General features: G+C 36.3%; 1 protein-coding gene across 1 annotated transcript in view; it reads left to right on the top strand.

Annotated features, from left to right (window-relative positions):
- The first annotated feature begins 326 nt into the window (after positions 1-326).
- Positions 327-6,000, top strand: part of cdh6 (cadherin 6) — a 29,506-nt gene continuing 23,832 nt past the window's right edge. Inside the window, exon 1 of the mRNA XM_058750831.1 lies at positions 327-447. The gene's annotated coding sequence lies outside the window, so the exon portion shown is untranslated. The remainder of the gene's footprint in view (positions 448-6,000) is intronic.

Here is a 6,000-nt window from a genome sequence, read left to right as displayed (position 1 = left end):
GAAATATTAATTTAAAAGCAACGTAAACACAAGTTTGGTTATTTGGATTTTTTTGAAAGCTGCCTCTGCCTCTTTCTCTTTCCTCCACGGCCAAAAATAGATTAATGATAAACTGAATCAAAGTAGAGAGTTAATAGTAGTGACCCAAATCTCTGAACAGACGCGACGATATCATATAACGCAGGCTTAATTTTCAAACTACTTTCGCATCCCTTAATGTTCATGATCCCTTTCAGTCACCGCGCAGCGAGTGACAGCCAATCAGCGGCTCTGTCGCTTACACCGCACGAGATTTCAGAGAGAGAGCGACAGAGAGAGAGAGAGAGGTGATGCTGTGCACAGGGGAGGAGAGAGAGAGAGACAGGGAGTCCACACAGTACAGTGTCTTCACAGCGCTCAGCGGATACACATCGAAAGCAGGACTACTCTCGACTCCTCAGCATTGAGGTGAGTAGGGAAATTAACTAGACTTATCTAATTTTCGCGTTTAATTAAACAGAAATGCTCTGAATATGCCTGCGCTATTTGACCCCTACAGACTATGCTTATGCCGTATACTGACTTTGGCGGATGCGCGCGGATATGATGCCTGTCAAAATTGGCCCGGATACTTTTTTAAACTATTAAGCTACATATAAGTGATTTTCCCATAGCATTTGCATTATGTTATTTCTACGTGTTTAATGTTTATGGTTCATGTAGGCAGCTTCCTGTTTTTCAAAGCTCGTGAGTTTTAAAAGGCTCGTTGTAATACTGCACTCCATAGTGTTGTTTATTCTTGTTTTTAATGATTAACGTAATATACGAGTTTAAAATGTTAATATTATTTCTTGAGGGAAGTCGAAGTATTGTAGTTGCCGTTTAAGCTGCAAAACCTACTGTAAAAATGTTTTTTTTTCTTCTTCTCCATCTATCCATATACCTTGCCACAATAATAACTTTTTAAAGTGTTTTTATGGTTTTTATCTGTAATTGAATTCAAAGGAGTAAAAAGTGCACTGACCGCATCACTGCAGGTTGTGATGTGATGATTTTACTTAATGATTTAAGGTAGCTATTAAACTTTTTTTTCAGTTTTAGTGGGTTGACAATGACATTTTATGCAGTGTGCTCACTCTCCATCTGTTGTGTGGAGTGTCAGAAAGTGATGTCCTTAGTTATTTACATTTCAAGGCCTTTCTTCAGAGATAACACTGAACAATAACTGTATTTTTCAGCGTGTATATGCAACATCTATTTTTGTCAGTACTTGTTTATATGCCAGAGATTCTCTGTGTTGCTTTGTTGAACCTTGTTACCGCATTCGCCATATTTTAATGTCAGGCCTGTTAAAACTGAGATGCTAAATTTAATATTTGTAAGATTTGCCTACTCACAGATGTGGACATGAACTGACCAGATCCAGAAAAGCCATGCAAGATAATATTTAGTTTTCCTTGTTTTGTTAAAAAAAACTGTAACAATATATATATTAAATATTTAAAAAAGAATGGCTAGACATCACTCTTTGTGAGTGCAGACTCTGAAATTATTTTAAGAAAATCCTTATCCAGTAATCAAGGATGACTGAAAAAGTAATGGAGAAGTCATGGAAATTCAATGATCAAAAGGTGTGGGAACATGTTCAGACTGTAGCTCTGTTTGAGTCCTTTTATGTCAGGCACCTGTAGATTTCTGGGTGGATTGATTAAAATTGTTCTACATTATGTAAATTATTCATGAATTCAAGACTTCTCCTTTAGATTTTATTCCTGAGGAAGAACCACAATAGTTGCAAGTGTTTCTAAAATGTGTGAAATGGTATTTTAATTGGTCAGTGTTATTATTTTGTCATACGAATACAAAACAATATTAATCTTTGTTATTTCCGGTCTTTGTGGCAATGCAGTTTTTAATCCTATAAATTGCTGGATTTGACACACTGTAATATATCTTAGTCTTGCAAATATTGGTTAAGCAACTGTGGTCTTCAGTATATTGATTGTTTTGTAGTGTTCTGCTTGGACTGTGATTGGATTTTAGGCCATACACGTAACAAACAGGAGACCTCTTAGATATGATCCTTTTTGATAATGCTGATGTTAGGAATATTTTTTTTTTTTTTGAGAAATGATAAGGAAACTGATAGATGGGTTTATTCAAGTTGATGCTAGTTAATAGTATACTGGATGCAAAGATATGAAATTTTCAGTTCTCCTTTTAAAGGAATATAATGGATTCTGAACAGTTGGGTGTTCACTAAAGACTCAAAGAACCCTGATACATAATTTCTAAAGGAAGATTTGATGCAAAACATAGATTTTCAATGGAAGAAAGTGAAGCTGCGTACACAAACTTATCATTTAAATGTTAGCATACTGAGAAATATATCACCTAATAATCAAAGGGTTAGAAAATACTTGAAATTCTGTTTGGGTTCAGAATAGTTTGCCAAAGTCTATATGATAGTGACGCCAAATGACCTTTGACTTGCTGAAATTCTTTGACAACAAGCCACATCACAATTGAATGGAGAATAACGTGCATGTCTGTTGTTGTTTTATCGCGGGCATTTTAATTAAATCTGAGAGACTGTCTGAGAGGTTTTTAATTTATTTAAAAACACAAAACAAAAAAAGTTGTCATAGTGTCATGTTATATTCAAACAAACAGATTTTAAAATATGATGTTTTCGCAAACAATCGACTTTCTCTTTTTATCAAAAGTTTCACACTTTGACAGTTTTAATAGTTTGAGAGTACATAGATTGTGAGGATGCCTGTATGCAAATGTTTCAGTAGGCTCTGTATGATAATTAGATCAGAGCTATCTGTCACCTGACATGACAATGGCCCAGCAAAAGCTGTGTTTGCTCGCAGGAGATGAAGCAGGATAACATTGATTAGCACATACACGTGATTAATTTCACCCAAGAGTGATTTATGGAGCTCCATCTTGCTTTTACCTCAATAATGGAACCCCTCATAAATGTGGCCCAAAATTAAGCACTTTCAGACAACTGAACTGCAAAATAACATGATCAAGAAAAGCGCGACTGGAGTTTAAGCCTATTTTTCCAAGATATGGGTAATTTGCTGTTCTGATGTGTAGAACACTTCCAAAATCAATAGAACAGTGTTTATCTACACCCGCTTTAGTCCAATACGAGGCGATTGATTTTCTTTACCAATTCATCGTCCGCTATCTGTTTTCAGTTTCCAGGCTTGTTCGTGTTCATTCTTGTTGTTTACTAATTCGCAAGGATGGGGATGGAGCGAGGCGAACGAATGAAAGTGTCTCCGGTGAATCTTTAAATGGGCCCACAAAGGAAAATATGTTCTCCGCGGTTTCTGTCTATGATAATAAGTTTACTTCTTACAGCAGGGTGTTGTTATTTTCTTTCATCCACACGTCTCTATAGGAAATAGCCTTGGTATATGAAAGCTCTGGACGTCCTCCATAGCATACTCCTCACATCGTTCAGTGTGTAAGATGACAGGGCAGATCACAGAGAGTTCGAGTTGGAGGGAATTTGGGGGGAAAAAATAGCATTGATGATGAAAAACAAACTTGAAACGGAATTCGCTATGCACAATGAATATTTCTACCATTCAGGCTGGTGCTTTAGAATAAATAAGGATCGCTTGCTCTTTTTGTGCCGAGTGCAGTGTGAAATAAGAATTCTGATGACAGAGACACCGTGCTGGCAGTCCTGCCATGGCTGCGTTTATGTAAGATGATTTATTCAGTCAGCACATGACTGCTCTGACCTGTGACTCCCCTCCATCTTAATCACTGTGACCCTGGTGAATCAGGTAAACTTCAGTTCAACTTCGAGTCTTCTGAGCGTGTACGGTTTAGTCAAAAGGATGGGGTGCGGTTTGAATCAGACGTGCATATGGCCTTTAGTCATGACTGGTCAGATTTTAAGACATTTTCTTTCATAAAACGTTCACTGTAAAAACAATCTGTAAAATGGCAACATTTCATGTTATACAGATTGGACTTAAATTCAAAGTAAAAAAAAAAAACTTTATATTTCATTCATTTAAATTGAGTTACTATACCAAAATACTACAATTTGTATTTACCTTTAGAATATAATGACAACCATCCTTCAGTTGGTGAAGAGAAACCACATGATGAATCAAAGTTCATCACAAGTACCTTTTCCATAAATTGAGGTAAGGGCCTAAATACTAATATAGAAGGTGCACAGTATATAAAAGTTTAAAGTTCATTAACAAAAAACACAAGATAAATGAAACTGAGCACAACTGCCAAGTAACAACGGGAAACAAAGTCAAGACTTTAATTTTAAAGTCCAAAATGTAGAATATGTGACAGCAGCACACATGGCACTTAAAAATGCAGTAAGCATTAATTTACCAACATAAAACCTAATGTACTGAAACGAAACAAATTCAGAAGCAGTTATTTCAACGAAAAATCTTCAAAAGTGAAGTGTCACAAACATTTTGAATGTCAATTTTTACATTTTTAATTGTAAATTATAAGATTGCTTGTTCTTTTTCACTTCTAAAAACTGAAAGATTACACAAAATGTTTTTTCACCATACTTACTACAAGTAAGGGAACTTATTTTCAATCAATTAGGCTAATCGTTTTTTTACTATAGCATTTTTACAGTCATTTACTGTTAAAATTGTTTTCATTTTTAGTCCTGTCGTTAGCACAGAAACGCAGCTCGAATCTGTTTTCACGAGAATGGAGAGCCTTTAATCGGAAATCCTCCTCAAAGTTTTTGATTCGTGTTTGAAGTGACTTTTGATTCATGTTTGCAGTGACTTGCTCAGCTCGGCTGTCTCTGCTGATGTGATCTGCTCTGGCTGGTACATGTCGAAGCCGAGTTCTCCACCCATGTACGCAGGGATGCACGAGTCCTCTCAATCAATTTTTTATAGTCATATATAAGACATCTCTAACTGTCTCCAGATGTCCACCATGTTATAGTAGGAGAGAACAAGCCCCAGTTGCATTGAAATTTGCGTGTGGCTAATTATCTGGTGGCTGGTGTTTGAAATACAGCCCATTGAACTCTAGTGCTCATGTATCTCCTTCAGCATAGCCTCTTGTAATACAGTCTAGATTTGCATATCTGAGGAGCATCCTCCCATTGGAAGTTGAAACTGTGTCCACAATATATGGAGGCACCTAATTACTCACCAGAGCTGGATTGTCAAAAATTGGCTATCTGCGCAGGCAGCATCCAATCATGTAGTCCACTTTCAGGCACAATAATAGGCCTAATGTCATTAATGTTCCTCTCGGTTGTCATGGTTCTTTCAATTGATTGCTTTCTCCTATTACGTACGAGTCAGAATGAGGCAGAATGTGTTACAGCTCTCCAATTTTCGAACCTGCCCTGGACGTGTGTGATATGAATTACACCAGCGCCGAAAATGTCCATTCTGTTGAGGAATCACGGTTGTCTCAAACCTAGATTGGTCAGACAATCTAGCCTGGATATTTTCTGCCGGTGACATCTCGCACTGAAACTGCGATACTGATATATTTACCCTTGGAAAAACAAACTATCATACAAGCAGCATGGCCCAAAAGCAAATAGTTATTACCTGGAAGACGACACAGACAGAATGTGGTCGCAGAAAGGGCACAAGCCCCAAGAGCAAAGTGCAAGAAATACAAACCACATATAGATTACTGTATGGCTGATATATTTAATGCTAAATGAGATGCAGTTTGTTATGGAAAGGATGAACAAACTTCTTTTGTAATAGAAGTACTGTAGGTAAGCACAATATTTTGGTATTTAATCAGTTATCGACTTATTTTCCTTGTATTAATTTGTTACGTTTTTTTTTTTTTCAATTATTGGCTATTGGTTTTTTATTGGATATTTGATTGTGCATGCTCATTCATTTTTTTTTTTACATGTAAATTAAATTTGCCATCATCTAACTCTCATTTTAAGTTAATCTTTAGCAAATATTACTTTGCATATCAACTTTTCATGTTCATACTCAAGACAGTGTTAAT

The sequence above is a fragment of the Onychostoma macrolepis genome, chromosome 02 (genome assembly GCF_012432095.1).
Source record: "Onychostoma macrolepis isolate SWU-2019 chromosome 02, ASM1243209v1, whole genome shotgun sequence".
Classification (NCBI taxonomy): domain Eukaryota; kingdom Metazoa; phylum Chordata; class Actinopteri; order Cypriniformes; family Cyprinidae; genus Onychostoma; species Onychostoma macrolepis.
Note: the sequence above shows the minus strand (reverse complement) of the source record. Positions and strands in the feature narration are given on the sequence as shown.